The following is a 23571-nucleotide window of genomic DNA, read 5'->3' as shown; positions in this document are numbered from 1 at the left end:
CTGTTGAGATCTATGCATCATACCTTTGCCATGGGGGGGGGGGGCGATTGATAAAGATGACTGGTTATTTAGTGGATTCTTAGGTTTCCCCAAATGAGTGTAGACTTCACAAGGAACAATGGTGTCACTGCTCCACTTCCTTTTGTCAGTTGAGAGCTCTTACTGTGCTCTACTCAGGACTGATGAATGAGGCAGACCTTCTTTCTTTACCAACCAGCAGGCATAGGAAGAAAAGACCCAAGTGGCAGCGCAGCTGAGAATCAAGGCAGTGACGGCAAGCAGGACTCAGAGACCCAGAGAGCACGCTTGCAGAGAGATGCAGAGAGAGCCCGAGCGTGGCTGCTGGGCTCTGAGGGACTCTCCACTCCAGGCGTCCAGCTCAACCCCTGCCTCTCCTTGCTATTTGACTAAAGCTGCCTAGGAATGGAAAATATGTTAAGGAGGATTAAAAAAAACCACGGTTAATTAAGAAAATTAAGAACTCCCTCCCCATTCACAATTACATATCTATCTTTAATACTTTCTGAAAAGGAACCAAAGGAGAAATCAATGTGATATCAGTAAACGTTTTGGACAGTAAACATCATTAAAATAAACTTGCCAGGGTTTGGGATTTAGTTCAGTGGAAGAATACTTTCCCAGCAAGTGCAAGGTTCAATCCTCAACATGAGAAAACAAATAAACTTCCTTATTTTAACTTTATTATGGGAACTGGAAGTGAGGGGATAACTGGATACTTGAAAATTCTATGCAATCCCCTAAAATAATTTGTCTGATCACATCACTATAGTGTTCAAATATTCATTGAGCAACCGCTTTGCAAGCTATATAGGGTGGAGGATGAGGATGAACTCAGAGTGGGGACAAAGGGAGTGGAGAAGTCTTAATGTCCCGGGTCGACTTACCCAGCTTATGTGTGGCAGGACTTCTCAGTGCACGTGCAAAGAGAATGTACCTGAAATCTCTCAGAGGAGGAGCTTAGTGCCCAATGGCACAGGGACTGAGTTTGTTTTGAGCCCCACAGACACACCCTGCTCTCTGTCTGGTTTCAGCACCTTCGTGCCAGCTGTTGCTCCTTCCTCTGTGTCCCTTCCTTTCTGTTCTAGACTTCCACAGACTCTAAACCTTGCTGCTCCTCAAGCCGCTGTGTAAAGGTACTTCCCAAAAAAGCGCCCCCCCATGCACACATACATCTGTATGTATCAAAAGAAAAAGAAAACCAGAAAGGTTGTCACATACCAGCCTGGTGTTAGCCTTGTGTACAAAAACTAACGTAAAAAGATTAATTTGTAAATGGAAAACCAGTTGAGTTAGTAAGTTAAGGATATCAGTTAGAGAAATGGCTATTTGCATAGAAAGACAGACTCTGAACAGGCAGATTGAAGATCATAAATTTGATCTTTCAGGAAAGAGGAGACCAGGAGAGGGCTCTAGAGACAACCTAATGTTGAAGAAAGTAGTTAAATAGAGAAAAGCAAAAACAGAAAGGAAGTATAGTTGATGCAAATGAACAGAGTAGATTAAAGTGGTGCATGGAAAACAAGAGAATTGCAATGCGGTTTTACAAGATGATATGACCAAAGGGTCTAGATAGACTCCACAGGCAGTGCGGTGATGGTGGTGGGTTTGAATGGAAGACCCCTGACTCATGGTTGGGATTTTACAATATGCTACCTCGTATATAAAGGAAGGTATGTCCATGAGTTACCACATGCGCACTGAGCACTTTCTGCCTGGGTGTCCGCCACGCCCATCTCTACTGAGCTATTTAGACAGATGCCCTACTTAACCCAGTACTTCACCCTGGCTTCCGGAGGGTAGACTATTCCTATTTTTTTCCTGGATTGATACTAGTTATCTTATTTATTTCATACTCGTCAATCTCTAAAGGAATGGCTTGCTATCAAAAATAAATATATGGAAAGAAGTTGATGGAAAATAAAATACCATTGAGTGATTGATCGAGTTGCCACACTGAGGGTTGAGCCTAAGACCTCATACATGTCAGGAGGGCAAACATTTTCCCAGTGAGTTACACAAGACCTTCAACACTTTAATTTTTTAAAAAATATAAACATTTGGGGGGGGGTTCAAGATAGGGTTTTACTCTAGCCCAGGCTGACCTGGAACTCACTCTGTAGTTCCAGGTTAGCCTTGAACTCACAGTGATCCTCCTTCTGCCTCCTGAGTGCTGGGTTTAAAGGCATCCACCACCACTCCTGGCTTAAATTTTAATATTTAAGTGAATTTTTGATTGAATTTTTAACACAGGCAACATACATACATAAATAAATAAAAAGAAGCTAAACCATAAATACTAAAAGAAGGGGGGGAGCTGAAGAGATGGCTTAGCAGTTAAGGTGTTTGCCTGCAAAGCCTAAGGATCCTGGTTCAATTCTCCAGGACCCACATAAGCGAGATGCATAAGGGAGTGCATGCATCTGGAGTTTGTTTGCAGTGGCTGGAGGTCCTGGCGTGCCCATTCTCTCTCTCTTCCTATTTCTCTCTCCCTCTCAAATAAACAAGTAAAAATACATTTAAGAAAAACTATTAGGAAAGTCTTCTGAACACCCAAACAAAGTTATCAGACTCCCCAGGTTTGTGACTGGATTCCAAGAGCTACAAGTTATTTGATCTCCAGGGAAAGAACAGATGCTTGGTCAGTCATTCAGTTGAGTGGTACACTTACATCAATGCGTTTGTTCCTCACAATGACCCTAAGAAAAAGACAAGGCTCAATATGATGTATACAATTTAGATATGTAGCAAGTGACACAGTCAGATCAAACCCAGGCCTATTTGCTGACAAGGCACTTACTTTCCACCAGTCTGACCACTTTCTGCCAGCAGAAGTCATGGGTTTCACTCACATCTGTATGTCCAGGCCCTATAGCATGTGGCAAGCTGTTCACAACTGGTGGTGGGATGAATCAATGACTATATGAGTGAACACTGCAACTCTTGGGCTTTTCTAATCTCTTGATCTTTGTCAACTTTCATGCTTCCTTCTGTTGGCCTATTGAGATGCCGAGCTGTCTGGCTGAGAGATGTAGGATCCTGTTAGCTCTACAAGTTTTATCAAAACGGGCTTCCTGTCTTACAGCAGCTTAGCCACTATGTGATTATGATTCAGAGTCAAGAAAGTTTGGTGCTGGGATGGGGGATGGGGAGATGGTCAAAGGCACTTCCTTGCAAAGCCTGCTGAGAAAAATTCATTTCTCCAGTACCTACATCAAGTCAGATGGACAAAGTGGTACACCCATCCAGAGTTGGTTGGCAGTGGCAAGAGGCCCTGGTATGCCTACGCTCTCTGGGACTCTCTCTTTCTTTTTCTCTCATAAATAAATAAATAAATAAATCTAGGGCTGAAGAGATGGCTCAGCAGCTAAAACACTTGCCTGCAAAGCCTAATGACCTGGGTTCAATTACCCAGTACCCATGGAAAGCCAGATCCACAAAGTGGCACATGCATCTGGAGTTCACTTGCAGACGCTAGAGGCCCTGGTGCACTCATTCTCTCTCTTTCTCTCTCCCTCCCTCCCTTTATCCTTCCTCCCTCCCTCTTGTCTATATCTCTCTCTGCTTGCAAGTAAGTAGGTGAATAAAAATAAAATACAATTTTAAAAAACTTTTTTTTAAAAAGATGGGCTGGAGGGATGGCTTAGCAATTGAGGCATTTGCCTGCAAAGCCAAAGGACCCAGGTTCTATTCCCCAGGACCCACATCAGCCAGATGCACAAGGGGGCACATGTGTCTGGAGTTCGTTTGCAGTGACTGGAGGCCCTGGTGCACCCATTTTCTCTCTCTCTCCCTCTTTCTTTGTTAAATAAATAAATAATTTAAAAAAAAAAAAAGAAAGCAAGTTCAGGGTCAGGTTATGGTGGAAAGTAGCCAAGCTATATCCAAATTGAAAGCAATGCTTTGCTATGGTGCATTCACAAGGAGAATGAGAAATATGCTGAGTATAAATCAAGAGAAAAAAGGGTTCTCTGAGACCATAGAAGCAAACGTCATCATGACAATCAGAGCAGGGTCTTGGTGGTGGTGACAAACAGTATCCAAGAAGCACCTCGATTTTCTGCCAGTTAAGATGCTACATGCTCAACACCACCCACCGCATGTATACTAGCAAGAATCCTGGGCTGGAGAGGTGGCTTAGCGGTTAAGCGCTTGCCTGTGAAGCATAAGGACCCGGTTCAAGGCTCGATTCCCCAGGACCTGCGTTAGCCAGATGCACAAGGGGGCGCACGTATCTGGAGTTCGTTTGCAGTGGCTGGAGGCCCTGGTGTGCTCATTCTTTCTCTCTCTCTCTATCTGCCTCTTTCTCTCTGTCACCCTCAAATAAATAAATAACAATGAACAAAAAAAATTTTTTAAAAGAATCCTAAAAACAGTGCCTTATTTTTCTTCCCCATTTAAATGTGTGGACTTGCCAGAGGTCATGCAGCTAAGGTAATTATAGCCAAACTGCAAGTACCGATCCTGTCTTATTCCAAGGCCCGAGCTTCAGGTGGCCCTGTGCTGTTTTCCCTGAGAAGGTACAAATATGGGGAAGCAAGTTATCCTTCTCTGCCAATTAGGTCTTGCTGTGTGATCACATCTGTCTTTCCTTAATGTGTATAGATTGCTCTCATACTCTGATGCATTTGAAAATTTGGTAACTAGTAATACATTAAATTTTACTTCTAAACAATTTATACCTACTTCCCCATATGTACAATGTCCCACCCCCAGCTTCATATGTTTGTGATAAAGCCTCCTCCTTAGCCTCCAGCTGGTGGAGCCTTTGGTAGGTGGAGCCCTGCTGAAGGAGGTGTGTGGCTGGGGGAGGACCTTGAGGTGGATTAGCCCAGCCCTCTGTGCATTCACAGCTAGTTAGCTAGCTCTGGCTTCTTTTTCTCTCTGCTGATGATGTGTGAAGATGTGAGCCAACTGCTTTTCTCCAACATGATGAAACTTCCCCTCAACACATGGAAGCCTAGGGTGGAGAGATGGCTTAGCCATTAAGGCACTAGCCTGCAAAGCCAAAGGTTTAATTCCCCAGGACCTAGGTAAGCCAGAATCACAAAGTGGCACATGTGTCTGGAGTTCATTTGCAGCAGCTGAAGGTCCTGGCATGGCCATTCTCTCTCTCTCCCCCTCTTGCACTCTCTCTCTCTTTCTCTCAAATAAATAAAAATAAAAAATATTATTTAAAAAACATGTAAGTGTGAAATAAACCCTTTCATTCTGTAAGTTGCTTCTAGCCTGATGTTATTCCCAATGAATGGGACAACAACTGTTATAGCCATTCAAGTCCCCGCATATACATGAGTGTGTGTGTGTGTGTCTGTGTGTGTGTGTGATCCATATGTGTGTGCAGAGGCTAGAGAAGAACATCAGTGTCCTCCTTTATAGCTCTTCTGCTTTATTTCCTGGAGACAGGGTCTATCAATGAACCTGTAGCATATACCATTTTTTGGTTAGTCCAGATGACCAGTGAGCCTCAGAGACCCTCTGTCTCTGCCCCTCTGTGCTGGGGTTGTAGGTATGCACTGCTACTCTTTCGAAGTTGGGTCCTCTGCTTGTGCAGAGAACACTCTTACTGCTACTTCTCCCCAGCCCAACCAAAAACATTTTGAAACAAGACAGAACACTTTTTGGAGGATCTGACCAGAGTCCTAAGTACTCAGATGCCGGGAAGTTTTCTGAGAATGAATGGGCCTTAAGGAAACTGGAAACATGATCCGCATTTCTCAAATTTAAGTCAATGAAACAATCAGGAATGCCCAAAACAAAGTACCACCTCAAAGGCACCACGAGGGCACTGTGTAGACACAATGCTCATAACATTGGTGCTCAATGGAAAGGAATGCAGTAAACAGCCCACAGCCATTGTGGTTACCTGGGCAGCTTCCTGGAAGAGGAAGCATCGGGCAGTGACTTTGAATGCAATACAGGTACAAACTGGCCCAAAAGGCAGATGGTCTGGAGAGGGTATTCCAACCAGGAAGAAGTCCAAGTGTAGTGGTGATGGCAGTGCTATTTAAAGCAAGCTTAAAGACTACATAAATGTTAATACATTTACATGCAGCTTTTCAAAACTGCTTAACATTAATGTCTTTTGAATCCAACATGGTTTGACAACTGCATTAGTACTTTTCGCATAGCTGTGACAAGATACCTGACTGAAACAACTAAAGGGCAAAAGATTGTATCTTGGTTCAGTTTCAGGACGTGGTCCCTCATGGCAGGGGCAAAAGGAGGGACGCACAGCTATTGTGGCAAGACCAGGAAGCCAAAAGAGAATAAGAAGTGGGGCTTTTCTCTAAGCCTTCAGTGCTCGCCCCTCCACAAAGCCCACATCCCAAAGGTTCCATCACCTCATAAAACTGCTACCAACTGGGGACCAAGTATTCAAGTATTCAACCCTGTGATCAACATTTCACACTCAAACCATGACAGTAACTTTCAAATTTACTATAAAAAAGAAATGGCTTCTGTGATCAGAAAATATCACCAGTCAAAGTGGACTGATGACTAGGTAATAGCACACATGCACATGGACGCACACATGCACACTCATGTACACACACCCACACATATGAACACACACACACAAAACACAATGCTCACAAGGCAGCTAAGGCTATGAGAAAGGAGCAGCCCTCGCCCTGTGGCTTAATGAATGACTAAGACCCAGAGCCTTACTCACCATTGGTGTCTCCATACCAGATATCTTCACCTTGGGATGGTCTGTGGTTAATTGACCAGCTCCGACCTCTCCTGAATAACAAATGGCTACAACTCTGAGCTTCTTAAATTAGCAGTCATTTTGTTAACTACCATGGCTTTATGAGTGAGGAATTGGGAAGAACGTGGCTGAGTAGGTCTGATTTCTACACATCATGATGTTATAGCTCAGGTCATAACTGTTGGGGAATGAGGGTAGAATATCTGGAAGCTGTCTCCAGACTCTCCACGTACACTAGGCTAGGCTTCCTCCCAACGCGATGGTCTTAATGCAACCCACTGCCTACAAGTCAGCTGGCTTACGTGTTAGTCAAGGATGGGGTTGTAGTCCAATGGTAGAGCAAGTGCTGAGAAAATACAAGGCTGAGGTTCTGTCCCCAGCAGCAAGGGGGAAAAACCCAACTAGTTAGGCACAAGCTCCAGAGCCTTTCATGATGAAGCCTCGGTGATCCCTGGAATCAATCAACCATGCTGTTCCCAGCCCATTCTGATTCAGAAGGAAATGAAGGAGATTCTGTTCCACAATGGGGGAGTACCTAGGTTCTAGAACGTGGGAGAGGAGAGACATGGCTTGTCAAGTCCACCTTTGGAAAATCAAATCTGCAACAAGGAAATGTGAGAGGAGACACATATTGATGTTTATTGTTTATGGCTTGTGTCATTCAACTTCTCCTTGAAGAGCTCTGCATCATAAGGGCATCTTCCCTCCCATCTCACTCTCAAGGAAAAGGAAGTGTGGAGGTTTGAATGTATAACCCCATAGACTCAGGTTTTTTGTTAAGTTGAGTTTGAAGCTTCAGCCCCTAGCAGGCTGACTCTGGCTCCATACAGGGGAGGGGGGTTGTCACTGGGGGCAGATCTGAATTCCAGCCTGAAGGCATGTAGAAAGGTCCCAGCTCTGGGGGTCCTGCTGCTGCTGGTTCCTGCTTGCTGCTTTTTGGTGTTTGCTGGCCGCTGATGGTTTCACTCTCTGTTTGGATTGGTGAATGGGAGCCAGCCTCTTCTGCCATTGATGGAACTTCCCCTGGATTCTGTAAGCTTAAACCAAATCCTTTCCTCCCATAAATCTATGTTTGGTTAGATGTTCATCCCAGACTCATGGAATTGTCTATTACAGGCAGGTCAGAGGACAACTGGCTAGAGCCATTCAACATCTGCTCTATCCCTGGTGGACATTTTATAGGCATCACCGCAGAGCTTATTTCGTTCACTAAAACCAGCCTCAACAACCTGCAACCAGTGATCGGGTGGCGTGACTGAGTGCAGTCCCAGGTCTCTGGCTTCCCCACTCACCACCTTGAGGCCCTTGTTCACAGTCCTGTGTCTCATTCCACTCTTGTCCTATTTGGACCCAAGTCGTGACATCCATTCCACATGGTGCTTTGGAGAGAATGCAAGGGAGCCATGAAACAGCCTCACCCCGTGGGAAACTGTCTTTTCCTGTTGCTCACCCCCAAGTGACACTGTCACAGAGCCATTGTGCTGAGCTGGCTGAAAAGCAGTGTGAAAAATGACTTCTAAGATTGGCAGTGGCATCCACTTGGCAGGGAGCGAGGTAATAATGACTGTCTGGATTCGACTGGAGCCCTCCGATCCCTTTCCTGTCAGGTTCCGCCTTTGTTCTGGGAAGTCTGGGTAAAGAAGCCCGCTTTTGATCTGAACAAGAATCCTTTGGCCTCATAGCTCCCTTGTTTGTGGCATCACAAACCTCCCATGTTAGAACAGAAGCGCACCAATCTGAGTTGGGCAGCCTGGTATGGGTAATATGGCTTTGGCAAGATTTCCGTACAAATAGCCTTAGAGTGTTGGCCAAGAACAATAGAGGACAGGCTTAACTCGAGTTAGGAAAAGTAAGTGGGAAGAGGACAGTGAGAGAGAAAGGAGGACAGAGGGAAAGGAGAAAATTAAAAATGTCAGAAAGGAGGGTAGAGCAAGGAATGAAGAAAGGGAGAGAGGCAGAGATGGTAGAAACAGGTCATTTTACCATCTTCATGGGCAGCAGGATCCAGGTGTGTTGGAAGACAATGAAATTACCTAAGAGAAGAAGAGACCACGCCATTACTGTCAACCCTTAAGCTCTCAAATTCAGTGTCACACACTCCCGACAATCCTGCACGATATGTAATAGCACTTACTCTTCAGAAGCATTGTCCATCACTGACACATATTAGCCAATCACCCCGTGAAGAACTCTCTAGACATGAGCTCATGGGATGCCCACAAGAATCCCAGAGTCTGCATCCACTGCTCATAGCCCTGTGCCCTACTCTCCAGAGTTCCCAGAAGGCTCATGAGAATCATTTTCTGATGTCATGAAGCCCATTGTACTGTCTGTGTAGATCAAAATGTCTGTTTATTATGTAAAATAGGAAGTGTATTTTCGATTCATTTCATTTCAACCAGGATTCTTTTAAAATTTTATTTATAAAATTTTACTTATTTTAGAGAGAGGCAGAGAAAGAGAGAGAGAATGGGCAGACCAGACACATACACCACCTTGTGCATCTATCTGGCTTATGTGAGTCCTCGAGAATCAAACCTGGGTCCTTTGGCTTTGCAGGCAAGCACCTCAACTGCTAAGCCATCTCTCCAGCCTTCAGCCAGGAATTTTTTTTTAAATTATTTATTTATTTATTTGAGAGCGACAGACACAGAGAGAAAGACAGATACAGGGAGAGAGAGAATGGGCGTGCCAGGGCTTCCAGCCACTGCAAACGAACTCCAGACGTGTGCGCCCCCTTGTGCATCTGGCTAACGTGGGACCTGGGGAACCGAGCCTTGAACCGGGGTCCTTAGGCTTCACAGGCAAGCACTTAACCGCTAAGCCATCTCTCCAGCCCAGGAATTTTTTAAGCATTAGCATATGCACTGCCACTCATAAGGTTTGATCATACATTCTGGAAACAAAGTAGAAAAAATAGTAAATTCTTGAATAACTGATAGCCTAATAGAGGAAATATTTGTACATTAATCAGAGGCCAGCAAGTATAACCATAGGTTCCCAGGAGTTAAACTATCTATGGGCCCCATGTATTTTTAAATCAACTTTGTTTTTAGAACAGTTTTAGGTTCACAGCAACATTGAAAGGTAGCTATATAGATTTTCCACATCCATAATACACATACCATCTCCTGCCAGAGTGCTACATTCATTGTAATAGATGCCCCCCCCCACAGATACATCAGTACCAACCCTAGTCAATTGTTCACCTTAGTGTCCACACTCAGTGTCAATGGTTTTAATGGTTTCACACAAATGTATAGTGACATATGGCTGCCAGTATATATGAAACAGTAGTTTTACAGTCTCCCCAAACTCCCTGTGCTCCACCTAACCCACCCTCTGTAACCTTAACCATCATTCACTCTCACCATAGTGTTTATCTTTTCCAAAATTTGAAAAAGTTAGACTCAAATCTTCATGTAGCCTTTTCACGTTGAGTTTTTATTTTTTCACTTAATAATGTGCATTCATGGCTGGAGAGATGGCTTAGTGGTTAAGGCACTTGCCTGTGAAGCCTAAGGACCCATGTTTGATTCTCCAGGTCCCACATAAGCCAGATGCACATGGTGGTGCATGCAGTTGGAGTTTGTTTGCAGTGGCTAAAGGCCCTGGCACTCCCACACCCCCTCCCCCTGTCTCTGTCCTTCACTCTGTCTCTAATAAATAAATAAATCAGAAAAAATTTTTACTGTGCATTCAGATTTTCTCCATATCCTTTTTTGTCTTCCTTTATTTCTTTTCTTTCTTTCTTTTTTTTTGAGAGAGAGATAATTGGCATGCCAGGGCTTCCAGCCACTGCAATAAAACTCTCCATGCATGTGCTCCCCTTGGATGTATGTGCGACTTTCCATTCCATGCTTATATCACTGTGTGTCTTGCTTATGTGGTATCTGGAGAGTCAAATATGAGTACTTAGGCTTTGCAGGCAAGTGCTTTAACCTCTAAGCCATCTCTCCAGCCCTGTTTCTTTTATATATATATATATATATATATATATATATATGTATATGTATAATTTGCAAGAAAGAAGTGGTATGCCAGGGTCTCTAGCCACTGCAAGCATACTCCAGATGCATGTGCCACTTTGTGCATCTGATTTTATGTAAGGAGGAATTAAATCTGGATTGTTAGGTTTTGCACTCCTGAGCCATCTTTCCAGCCCTCTATTATTTTTCCTGAATTTTTTATGAATGGCCTCCTATGGCATGGGTCTCAAACCCATTGGAGAGCAATTGGTCCCCCCATAACAGTCCTCCCTCTGTTGCACCAGTGGGCACATCTCACCTGTATGGCATGGCTAGTTGGGTGATTCAGAGTTTACTGCTGGGCAAGATGGCTGTTGACTTTTCTCCCAAACAGTCCATATAGCTCTTTCCATTACTATGCCAGCTGCACAGCAAGGAGGAAGCTTCCAGCTCAGTTCCAGCTTGATTTCCCAGTGTGCTGCTCTTGGAGTAAGTTGTATTGTTAGCAATAGGGTCTTACCATCCTGGCCTAGAAGGCAGCTAAGAGCAATGACAATAGCCTATATTGTTTGGGGGACCTCAGTGGCCTCCCTGACCAACAATTCACTGGAGAGATCTCACCACCAAGACTGAGATTTTCTTAGAATAACAATGGCCTCTGCCTCCATTTCTTTTCATAGCTTGATCACTTATTTGAATAATATTCCATTGTATTAAGGTACCACCATAGCTTACTTAACCATTCACCTATGGAAGAAACTTGATGCATCCCTATGTGGGCATATGAAAATTTCATGTGTAGATTTTTGTTTGGATATGAGGTTTTGCAACTCCTTGGTGTACATGCATACATGATTTCTGAGAACATTCGACTTCCAACATGACTGAACTATGCGTGTCCCCATCAGCGGTGATGAGAATTCCTGCTGCTCCACATCCTCAGCATCTTTGTTGTTGGTCCCTCCACTATCTAAAGCACCGAAAGACTGATTTATATATAAACTACTAGGCAACAGGAAATGAAGATAAAAAAAGTCTCTGAGCAATGAAGCTAAAAGTTCTATCTTAGAGTGTACACTTGTCAGACTTCATCAAGCCCTTACAGCCACCATTTGCTTATTGTGTATAAAATACTATTAAAGTATTTTTCCAAACTCTTTTGGAATTTGAATCTTTAAAGGTAGACACTAAAAGTACAAAAATGTCACTTGTATTAGGTAACTTACAAATAAGTTAACACATGAGGATGTAATCCTGTGCATCTTGGAGATATGAGTTCATCAACTTGTCATAAGTAGGGGTTTATAAGAGTGGCTTAACACACGTAAAAAAGGAATTGCATTCAAGATGATGCATCTATTAAATATTGAAGATAAGTCCCTATCTTATTGATTTCTTATTGAAGTAAATGAAATGTGTGTAAAATGCCTAAACAGTGTTTGGTACTCAGTGTGTGCTAATTGATATCAGTACCATGTTAATGATAATTGTGATGACCATGGTGATAATGTATCAGATAATTAGTGGGGAATGGAGAGTATTAGTACCCTTGAGCATTTAGTACTCCTTCTGAAGGAGAAACAGAAGAACAGGGACGAGGCTGGAGAGGAACAAGGAGATGCTAACTGCATGCCCTGGCAGGGCTAGAACCCACATCTGATCCATTCTCATCCACGATGACTGCGAGGAATTCCTCAGAAACAGCACTTCATATTTCCCTTCAGAGCCAGCCCTTGAGTCCATGCATCAATCAGATCCCTCTCCCACACACACCTGAGCCTGATGGCAAGTCTCATCCTAATTGGCTGCCTGACCCACAGAAGTGGACCTGCCACAGGTGTAATCTGGCTCTTGGCTGTGTTCTCCTGGCAGTGGCCTCTCCTGACCCCTGCTCTGGTATACTCTCTTCCCACATCCCAGTCAGACTGGGAAAGAGGCAAAGACTTCTTCTCATCTGAGTACTTACCTGTCTTGATTTTGGGAGCTTTCTGCTTCTACGACATGGTGACCTTTCTTGAAGCGCTGAGTCCTTTACTGGGCATTTTTTAGTCGTTCCTGGTCCTGTGTAAGTGGGAAGGTGAAGGGCTGGTGCTTTGCTTCCCGTTTGCGTTTCTTCTTCATCTTTCGGCCTGGGCTTATGCATATGAGTGTGCATACGTGTTGTCTCCAGAGGACGTTTCCAGAGAGATTTTCTTTGTGAAGGACATTCTCTCCGTGCCCCTCCTACCTCTCCAGCCAAGCAAGGAGACACCCCTTCTGGCTTGAGTCTTTCCAGCTTTTCCCTGCATACAGCTGCTCCCTAAAATGTGCCTCAGAATTCACAAAGTACCCTTCTCAGAGTTGGTTTTCTCACTTCCTTTTTAAGATGCACAGGAACCTGAAAGTTGGGGTTCAAAGGCCCAAGAACTCCAAATTTTGCATCACTATTACTTCATAGAGATATTCCTGTGCCCTGACGTGAACTGAAAGGTAAATGACACATGGTTCCTGGTACTGAAGAGACCTTAGGTAGCATGTCCTGTGATTATGCCAGACTGACACGTTAGAGTGCTCTCTATTTTTTGAGGACGTATATCACTATGTAACACAGGCATGTTCAAACTTGGGGTCCTCCTGCCTCCCCTTCTTGAGTGCTGGGTTGTAGGTGTTTTGCTGCCCCTGCCGTACCACACTTATTTCTGAAAGTTGTGAGGTAGCACAGGGCTACAAACGCAGGGAAAGCTAGTCAGTAGATGAACAGGGCTGGGAAGATCATGCCATGTTGTCAGGAGAAAGCACAGAAAAGACTTGTGAGGCAGAGAAATCAAACTGCAACCAAAGAGTCTTGGGAATCTTGCCACAGTAAAGTATATTGACCAAGAAGTGAAGCAGTGAGGCAAGGCAGGCAGGTCCCTGACTCCAGTTTATGAATTCTCGGTGTTCTACAGCAAGCAGTAGAGTTACAGTCCTAAGAATGTGGTGGCTGTTTACGTCCCTAAAGCTGAGAAGTCACAGGATTCAATGCGTGAGTTGGACATATTCTCACACCTAAGGCAGATAGAGAATGAATGAACCTGAAGGGTAGATGGTACAGGCTGGAAGACCAGTTCTTATGATGTCCTTGGCTACAGATAAGACTCTGTCTTGAGAAAGGTGACAGGTAGATTTGATAAGATTGGGTGGTTTATTTCAGGGCAGGGTGGGGGAAGGTATGTAAGATATAGATGTAGATTCTATGTAGGATATTGAGTCAGGCCGGGCAAGAGGGCGCACAACTTTAATCTCAGCACTCAGGAAGCAGAGGTAGGAGGAACATTGTGAGTTTGGAGCCAGTCTGAGACTACATAATGAATTCAAGGTCAGCTTGGGCTAGAGAGAGACCCTTCCTCAAAAAAAAAAAAAAAAACCTTAAAAATAAATGGAATCAAGTATGACTCTGAGGACACTTATGGACAAAGGCAGTAGGCCAAGGAAAGAATGTTTTATAAACCAAAGATTTATTTTTCTTAATCTTCATGCTTTGCTGGTAGCATGAAAGAAACTAAATTTTCACATTATTTCAATTTCAAAATAATTTGCTATTTTCCACTCCACACAGGAAGACGCCAGTTGAGTTATGATGTGGGACTAGAACTGAATAAATGCAATATACTTTTCTAAAATTTCAAAAGCAGAATAGGCAAATATGATCTCCTAAGCCCCCAATGACTGGGCCATCTCATGCAGTAACTGCTAACTACATCTGACTACCAAGCCCTTGAAATGTGACAAGTCCTGACATGTGATTTAAGTGAAACATACATATCAGAATTCAGAGATGGAGAAAAGAATACAAAAGAGTTTGTTAATTTCCATTTTAATTATATCTTGGAATGATACTTTGAATTTTCTTTTTTTTAATTTATTTGTGAGAGAAAAAGACAGAGAGAGGGAGAGAATAGGTGCTCCAGGGCCTCTATCCACTGCAAATGAACTCCAGACACATGTGCCACCATGTGCATCTGGCTCACATGAGCTCTGGGGAGTAGAACCTGGGTCCTTATGCTTCACAGGCAAGCACCTTAACCACTAAGCCATCTCTCCAACCCAATATTTTTAAATATGACTACTAGGATGTTTAAGATTACATGTATGACTCATACTTCTACTGATCAGTATGGCCTAGGAAACTCAGGTCTTACCATGCCGATATTTAATGACTACATAGACCTAGCCAAGTGTATTTTTCATTGTAATTCCTTGTCCAATACTAGGAAAGCAGGTCCTACCAACCTGATATTTTCTAATATCTCCCAATGGCCTTTATTCCTGTTTTGTTAAAAAAAAATAGTTACTATGGTAACTGCCACACAAGGTTGTATGTTTTATCCTGAGGGTGAGACATTAATGAACATAAATCTGTCATTAGATTTATCCACTTCCATCTTTTTCATACATATCTGGTTCTTCCTGTACAAGCCAGAGCTCCAAGAGTGGACCTGACTGTCATTCCAGCCACTAGCTTGTCTGGGTTTGATAAGAATAGCAGCTACCTCCTGCCCACTTCAGAGGGATGTACAGGTGAAGACTCACAGAGCATTTCACAAGTGATTCTTAGAGCACAGCACCCATCCAGTGACACCGACTAGATCATGGCCCCAGGAAGGAACAGTCTCCTTTGTGGACATGGGCAAGGTGTAAAGAAGGCAAAAATCAGACAGACAAGGGAAAATAAAGAGGGGTTAACATTAGCATCTGTTCTCGCAGACGGCAGGAGTCCCTTTCAGGTCCTTCTCGGATCCAGCAGCAAGACCTGGCTGTTTTGGAGAGTGGTGGACCCAGCGCCCACACACATCGTTCATCCTGGCATTACATGGAGCTGAGGTTCCTGAGGCTGTCAGTGTCATGCATGGCCATCACCACTTAGCAACAGGCCTTTTCCCCAAAATATTTTATTTATTAATTGATTTGAGAGACAGTGAGAGGGAAAGAGAATGAGGCATAGATAGATAGATGATAGATAGATAGATAGATAGATAGATAGATAGATAGATGGGGAGAGAGAGAATGGGTGCACCAGGGCCTCCAGCCACTGCAAATGAACTCCAGACACATATGCCATCCTGTGCATCTGGCTTTGCGTGGGTAGTGGAGAATTGAACTCTCTGGTCCTTAAGCTTTACCGGCAAGTGCCTTAACTGCTGAGCCATCTCTGGAGCCCAGCAAGAATCTTCTTCTTCACCCCCAGTTCTCAGTGGCCTCTAATAAACATCAACTGGAAAGAGAAGGCAGATGAGGAACAGGGAAACTGAGGTAGATTCAAATGACCCTTGTTTACTCCTGCAAACAGTGGTGGCTTCAAAGTGCATGCATTGGCCTTAGGGATGGTGATAATGATTGGAAGTGGAGGTTGCAGGTTTGGCCTTGCATAGCAAGCAAGCAGCTTTTCACTTGGGCAGTATGCCTATGTGAAGTGGCTAGGAGGTTTAGGAAGGCCAAGGCCAGGGCGTGGGGGCGGTGGCGGGAGTTGACTAAAGACCTCTGAGCACCCAGCCACCCTTCTGCACTGCGCAGGCTTTAGATAAAGGACAACAATACTAACCATTGTAGCCGTTAGACTTTGCACACTCTGCTCTTCTTTCTTTGGGAGCTCTCCCAGGGTACTTCTGTCATTTGAAAATCCATTCAGCAGTTCATCCCACCCGCAGAGAGAGCAGCCCTTGGAGCTTATCAAGGAAACTGCAGTTACATCTCGAGAAATCCATGCTAAGGGCGCTGGGGTTTAGCTGCTGTGTCCAAGAAGAACAAACCAAAGGGCACACTGCAGAAGAACAGTCCCCCAAGCGAAGGTTCTAGAAAGGTTGTCAGGGCCGGTAGGGAGGGTTCAATGGATGTTGCCCTGGGATGGGAATGGGGGCTCAGGGGAGAAAATGGTTTTATATCAACTTGAATTATATAATGGAGCCACTGAGAGTCAGGTGATGGGATCGCTAAGCTAATTCCCTGCAGGAGACAAACTGCATGTTAAAAAGCTCACAATACTAAAATTAAAATTTAAAAAAAAAAAGCTGCAGCTCAGGCCGGGAGTTCCGACTCCTCGGAGGCAGGCGGCTTCCTGGGATCCTCCCAGACCGAGCCAGCGAGCAGAGCCGCGGGCTGGGTGGGAAGACGCCCGAGCTTGGGGCCGCCACGCGCAGGTTTCTGTTTCATTTCGAAATGTCCTCTTCTTCGGAGACCCGTGTCCTCCCGTGCGGAGTAGAAAGTGGGACTCCTTGGAGACTGAAGCCGGGCTTTTGAGACCCGGGGCTGTGTGAAGGTAAGACGCGACCGCGTCCCGCCACCACCTCGCCGCCGCCGCCACCGGGTCTGGGTGGCCACGTCCCCGGGAGGAGGTGACCGGTCCGCAGGCTCCTCTGGGAAGGGGTCCTGCCTTAGCAAGGGAACGCGGTGGCCCCCTGCGGCCGAGACGCGCAGCCACCGCGCGCAGGGCGACTTGGATCGGTCCCCCAACTTCTCCATTCCATCCCGGGAGGGAGCTGGTCAGCTGCCAGGCGCTGGCCGCGCGGGGAGGGAGGAGGAAGGGGCTGCCTGGCACGGCGGGGCGGTGTGTAGCCGGTGTGTGCAGAGCCCTGCCCTGGGGAAAACTGTTGCACACTTTCGAAAAGCCCAGCAGTCTGAGAGCCGGAGCCCAGGGCCCGAGCGGGGCGGAGGCACGTGTGAGCACAGCACTGAGCTCCGGGCCATCTTTAAGGTAGGCACTGGAGTCTGGAATCATTTTTAGTGGTTTTGTTGTTGTTGTTGATTTAAGTGGATTCTGTATTGCTTCTGTGCTCCGTTTGATTTAGAGAATCTCCTGCCAGTATGAATTGGTTTAGAAATCTTCCAATCCGGTTCCCAGAATGTGCCCAACCTGCATCGTCAGCGAGGAAGGACCGAGGTCTGGTGATGTTTGGTAAACCTAGGAGGTCCGCTCGCCGCCACGGGTGGGCCTAGGGGCTCCGCAGACATCTAGGAGCCTCTGGAAGTTTCTGACTTGAAGAGACAGGAAAGGAAAAATCCGAATCCGCAGCTGTGTGTTGGGGGAAGGTGAGCTCAGAGAGAAGTTGATGGCAGGAAAGATGACTTGGATATGCCAGGGTAAAATGAGGCGTAGTTTTGGTGGCATGGTCCTCCTGCTTTCCAGGCGTGGACATGAAATCAGTCTCCCCAGAGCGAGAAGAGCCCATCACTGGACTAGACCGCTCGGGCTGCTAGAGGCTCCTAGACACACACCAGGCATGAGCCTCAGGAGTTCCTTTCTAGTCAGTGTTCTTTCCTGGCCACATGAGGTGCCCCGACAAAATGTAGTGATACTAAGCAGCAAATGAGGAAATATCCTAAAGAATACTGTCTACAAAGAGATATTCAAGTTTTTGCTGTGTCTTACCCCTCCTCACCACACTCCTAGATCTGAGCAAATGTGTTTAAACAACCCTCTTGGGTGGTAGTTATTCTGTGAAAAACATTTGGATATCTGAATTGAAATGTCTGCACTGAGGTCTTAAATCTCTAAGACCACAGACCACATTTGAAGATTCAAGAGACTCAGTGGGTCATGAATGCTTATGTTCCTCTCCATCCTGGTTGGGGGCTATTGCTCCCCTTTATTCAGATGCCCGCAGACAATACTAAAGAGTACCCCACTGTCATCAGGAGGTCTTTCGTTAAAATTGACATTTGAAGTATAGATAATATATGATCATATGTATAATATAGAAGAATAGCTTATGGACCTCCTTTTGGAGCCCCTAGCAGTCTCCCAAGAAAGTATTGCTTAATTAATGGAATTCCGATTTTGTAGTTTCCATTAATTGAAAGGCCTGGAAACCCACATTTCTTCACGTCAGTGCTTTGCTGAAGACAGAGGCCCAACGATGGCCTCCAGATGGGGCCTGAAAGAACGCCCCGAGCACCTTTCACGCTGAGTACACTGCTTTGCGTACTAATCCTCTACAATTTGGCAATCCCCCGAGGCTTTGGCGCCCACGTTTTCTATGCCAGGACCTGAACCCAGGCTTTCAGTTTCGTAGAGGACTTTTGCGTTGCCCTCAGTATGAGGGGAGTCTGGGAAATGCATCGTGGATGCCAAGTTTTGTCCATCCGTTTCTGGACACTTCAATAATTTAGGGGATGAATGGTTAGAATGTGATGGGTTTTTGAAAATCCAGTGTTTATGGTAGCACACATGCTTTGATTAAAACAAATTTATGGATCAGACATGAGTTCCTACCCCAATTCAGTCCAGTGAGTAAGACCTGCTCACTAAGTAAATACTAGACAAGTTTCTTGAGCTACCTAGCACTCGGTTGCATCCTCGGTACAACTGGGTGTTAACAAGTTACAGTGGAAGTAAGGAAACGATTCAGGGCTAGAACAGCACAGCGTTGCATGGCAGCACCGTGAACATGGCCTGTTGTTGTTGGTTTCTGAAGGAGGGTCTTGCTGTAGCCCAGGATGACCTGAAATCCACTATGTACTCTCGGGGTGACCTCTAACTCATGGTGACCCTCCTACCTCTGCCTCCTGAGAGCTGGGATTAAAGGCGTGCGCCAACACACTATTATTTTTGTTGTTACATGTATGGTATGTAGTAACCACAAAATATTTACAAGCCTAGGCCATTCATTCCCATTAATATGCCAAAGAGTCAAGAACATATGTGAAGTTTTGACTCAACATCTGTGATCCTCAACATGCTCGGGAATTAATTCATTAGCATGCCCAGCCCTCTGCACCAGGAGGCATCGTTCTCCTTGCGTTTTGCATAGAAGAATCCATTGAACTGGTTTAAGGCACACAGTGTATCAGTGTCCCAGGAGTTCATTTCTAGTCGCTATTCTTTTCTGGCCACATGAGGTGCCCTAAGAAAATATGGTGATATTAAGCAGCAAATGGGGAAATATCCTTAAGAATATCAGTTATAGCACCAGATGAATGGTCCCAGTCTCCAGGCTCCCTGGGAACTAACCATCAGGCAATACCGTCCTGCTATTCCAAGCTGGAAGGCCACTCCAGCAGAGAACCAATGAAGGCTTTATCTCTGGAAGCTCTAGACACCTTGCAGTGGAGACAGATTTGATGCAACTGGTTGGGTTTTCCTGCTTCTGCCAAACTGCTCAAGACAGTTCTGCCTGTCAACCCAAATCCACTGGGCTGAGAGGTCCTGGAGATATCAGCCCACTAGTGAAGCTCATGGAGATTGGCCACAGTGGTCCAGGACTGTAATTCCAGTGTTCCACTGGGGATACTACAAAGGCTTTTTCCATTTCTGAGGCAAGCCCAACAGACTAGCCTTTTTTTTTTTTTTTTTTTTTTTTTATGAAAGAGAGAGAGAGGAGGGAATTGGCATGCCAGGGCCTCCAGCCACTGTAACTAAACTCCAGATGTGTGCGCCACCTTGTGCATATGTGCATCCATGCACATGCATCACCTTGTGTGTATGGAGTGTGTGGATTATGTGGGATCTGATGAGTCAAACATGGGTCCTAAGACAAGAGTCTTAACCACTAAGCAATCTCTCCAGCCTACTTTTGCCCTTTCTAGGTCCATGAGGATTGTGATTTTATTTTCTCTTTGCAGTCTCCTTACACACAGAGATATTCAGTACCTCCCATTTAAAAAAAAAAAACAAAACCCTTCTGATCATGTAATATAAAGCCCTAAGACTGTAGCATAGACTAATTCATCTAGCGATGCTAAAAAGACCTTTACTTGTGCATTCCACGAGTATTCACTTCACCACTTCATAAAGCTGAGAATCCACAGCTGCAGGCAAGGGGCTGTGAGATGAAAACATTCTCCAAGTATAGCCTGGGATTCTCTACGAAATTTAAGGAGATAAGCTTTCCTCTTGGAATTTGTTATAAGGAGGGCACAGTGAAGAAGGGCACTGGCTATTCTCCTCTGATAAACTCACTGCAAGAAAATACCAGTGCCAAAATTTATGAGAAGTGGGAAAAAAGAACCCAACAAAGTGGCAGAAAATCAATGAGATCAGTTTTCAGGAACAGAGAAGCAAGTAGTGAAATATCAACCAAAGTTACAAATATTACAGTGCTTTTCAAGAAGGGGAGAGGAGTGCCAGGTGGAGGCCGCAGCACAGGAGGCAAGAGGGAAACGCTGCAATGTAAGCTCAGCCACGATCTGAGTAAAACATTCAGAAAAGCCTTATTTTCCCACCTAGAAAATAATAAGACATAACTCCTACTCCCAGTTACCTAAAAGGAACAAATGAGATGCTAAAAACCTTCATTTTTTTTTGTCTTGTTTTGTTTTGTTTTTGTTTTCTGAGGTAGGGTCTCACTCTAGCCCAGGCTGACCTGGAATTCAGTATGGAGTCTCAGGGTGGCCTCGAACTCATGGCAATCCACCTACCTCTGCCTCCTTAGTGCTGGGATTAAAGGCCTTCATTATTATTCTTGATGATATTGGGAATATAAACTCCACCGGGGCCTACCCAAAGAGCATTGAGTATTTAGGATTAAAGAAAGTTGGTTAAGAAAGAAGGAATATGGGCTGGGGAGATGGCTCAGCAGTTAAAGGTGCTTGCTTATAAAGCAGGCTGGCCTGTGCTCAGTTCTCCACTACCCACGTAAAATCAGACACACAAAGTGACGCATGCATCTGGAGTTCATTTGCAGTGACAAACCTACACTCTTTCTTTCTCTCATAAATAAAAATATTTTTTAATGAGGAACATGGTACCAAAACACAAATTTTCTTACCAATAATAAAGAAAAAAATCATTTTATATAATCTTACTTTAGCTAACAAGTAACCAATAGGTATTATATTCATTTCCTAGGGTTCTATAACAAAGTGTCACCGACTAGGTAGCTTGAAAGGAAATTATTCCTTCACAATTTCTGCCAACTATGAAGTCCAAGATCAAAGTGTTGGCTTCTCCTGAGGCCTGTCTTCCTGGAATGCAGATAGCTGTCTTCCTATTGTGTCTCTACGTGGCCATTCCTTCTTTTGTGTGGTGATTACACCCTAATCTCTTCTTATAGGGACACCATGTGATAAAGCCTACCCTAGACCTTATTTCTCCAGAGTTGCTTCTTTAAGTGTCAAGTTTCCTGGGCTGGAGAGATGGCTTAGCCATTAAGTGCTTGCCTGTGAAGCCTATGGACCTCAGTTCAAGGCTCGATTCCACAGGACCCACATTAGCCAGATGCACAAGGTGGTGCACAAGTCTGGAGTTCATTTGCAGTGGCTAGAGGCCCTGGCACACCTATTACCCCCCCCTTCTATCTCTATCTGCCTCTTTCTCTCTCTGTCTGTCACTTTCAAATAAATAAACAAAATATTTTTTTAAAAAGTCAAGTTTCCAAATGGAGTTATGTTCAGAGATACTGGAGTCAGAGCTTTACCATACAAATTTTAGATGTCCTAATTCAGTCCTTAGCAGCCATCAAGTTAAAGGAAATTATTTTTAAACATGGTATTCTTGTTTGTGAATTAATATACTCCAGAATGAAATTGTGATGACAATTGACAGCATCTAGAATCACCTGTGAGGGACTGCCTCGGTTAGTTAGGCAAGCCTCTGTGCAGGTGTGTGAGGGAGTAGCATGATTAGATTAATTAAGGGGAGAAGACACGCCTTAACTGTAGACGGGGCAGCATTCCATAGGCTGGGTCCTAAACTATATAAGAAAGGAGAGAGCTGCCAGGCGTGATGGCACTGGGGAAGCAGAGGTAGGAGGATCACCATGAGTTCAAGGCTACCCTGAGACTACATAGCAAATTCCTGGTCAGCCTGGACTAGAATGAAACCCTACCTCAAAAAACCAAAAGAGAGAGAGGGAGAGAGCTGAGCAGCTGCATCCTTCCCTCTCTACCTCCTCTTGCTGATGTGACAATATGCTTTCCTCTTCCTGCTCTTGTAATGCTGTTCTTGCCACAATGAACTCTACCCTCTGAAACTGCACCCTGAAATAAACCTTTCTCTCTTAAGCTGATCTTTGTCACAGTAGCAAGAATTTAATGAATACAGGAACCTACTATTTTTTTAAAAAGGAAATGGTACCTCCAAACTCCAAGAGCTCATCCATGCATGGATGGATGGATGGATGGATGGATGGATGGATGGATGGATGGACAGACAGACAGACGGACAGACGGACGGATGGATGAATGGAAGCTCAGCTAGCCTGGGTTAAGCTTGGGAGAAACTTGACTTCCTGAGATCGTTTCCATGAATGAGAAAGTGAGGATCTTGTTTCATTGATTCCCATGAGTTCTGTCAAAGCACCAGTAGTATCTCCTTAGCAATGGTGTGTCTCGGCAATGACAACTATTCCAGGACAATGGATCTGACATAGTTTTCGATTAGGTGTGCTTTTGAGGTCACAAGGATGATGACACTTTTCTGGACAATTTCCCACTTCTTTTCAATGTTCTGTCTCTTAAAGGAAGTTTAAGATTGATGTTGTTATTACAGTCTGTGCCATGCTCTGCATGACTGTGTATACTCACTGCCGTCTCTTCAGTCCTCCCTGTTCCCATTCTGCATTAACAGTGTGGCTAGTGGCAGAGCTCCTTGAAACATGCTCAGTACTGCAGAGACAGAACTTGGAAGGAGAGAGGAAGATGATCTGTCATGATATTTACAAGTTGCTTCATTTCTAAATTTCATCTCTCTGATTTCAGACGGGGTGATAAAAGGTTCCTGTCATGGCTCTGATGTCCTCCCCATCACATCAAGCATAGGGGACTGACCTCTGTTCTAAATGTGCCGACTCAGAAAGACAGACGTGGGGACAGGAGGAGCAGGTGGCTAACAGGTGCTTGAAGCTGAGGGTTAGAGCATTTGCACTTCTGTGTTCCTCCCCCCAGCAGGAAGAGGCATCTGGATCTTAAATGGGACCA

The 23571-nt window shown here is 44.7% G+C and overlaps 1 protein-coding gene across 9 annotated transcripts in view; it reads left to right on the top strand.

Annotated features, from left to right (window-relative positions):
• Nucleotides 1–23571, top strand: part of Phactr1 (phosphatase and actin regulator 1) — a 541488-nt gene that overhangs the window by 193281 nt on the left and 324636 nt on the right. Inside the window, exon 1 of one of the 9 annotated variants that reach the window (XM_045136637.1) lies at nt 16839–16975. The exons of the other annotated variants lie outside the window; for them this stretch is intronic. The gene's annotated coding sequence lies outside the window, so the exon portion shown is untranslated. Of the gene's footprint in view, nt 1–16838; nt 16976–23571 lie in introns of those variants that run through there. 9 annotated transcript variants of the gene reach the window in all.

The sequence above is a fragment of the Jaculus jaculus genome, chromosome 17 (genome assembly GCF_020740685.1).
Source record: "Jaculus jaculus isolate mJacJac1 chromosome 17, mJacJac1.mat.Y.cur, whole genome shotgun sequence".
Lineage (NCBI taxonomy): Eukaryota > Metazoa > Chordata > Mammalia > Rodentia > Dipodidae > Jaculus > Jaculus jaculus.
Note: the sequence above shows the minus strand (reverse complement) of the source record. Positions and strands in the feature narration are given on the sequence as shown.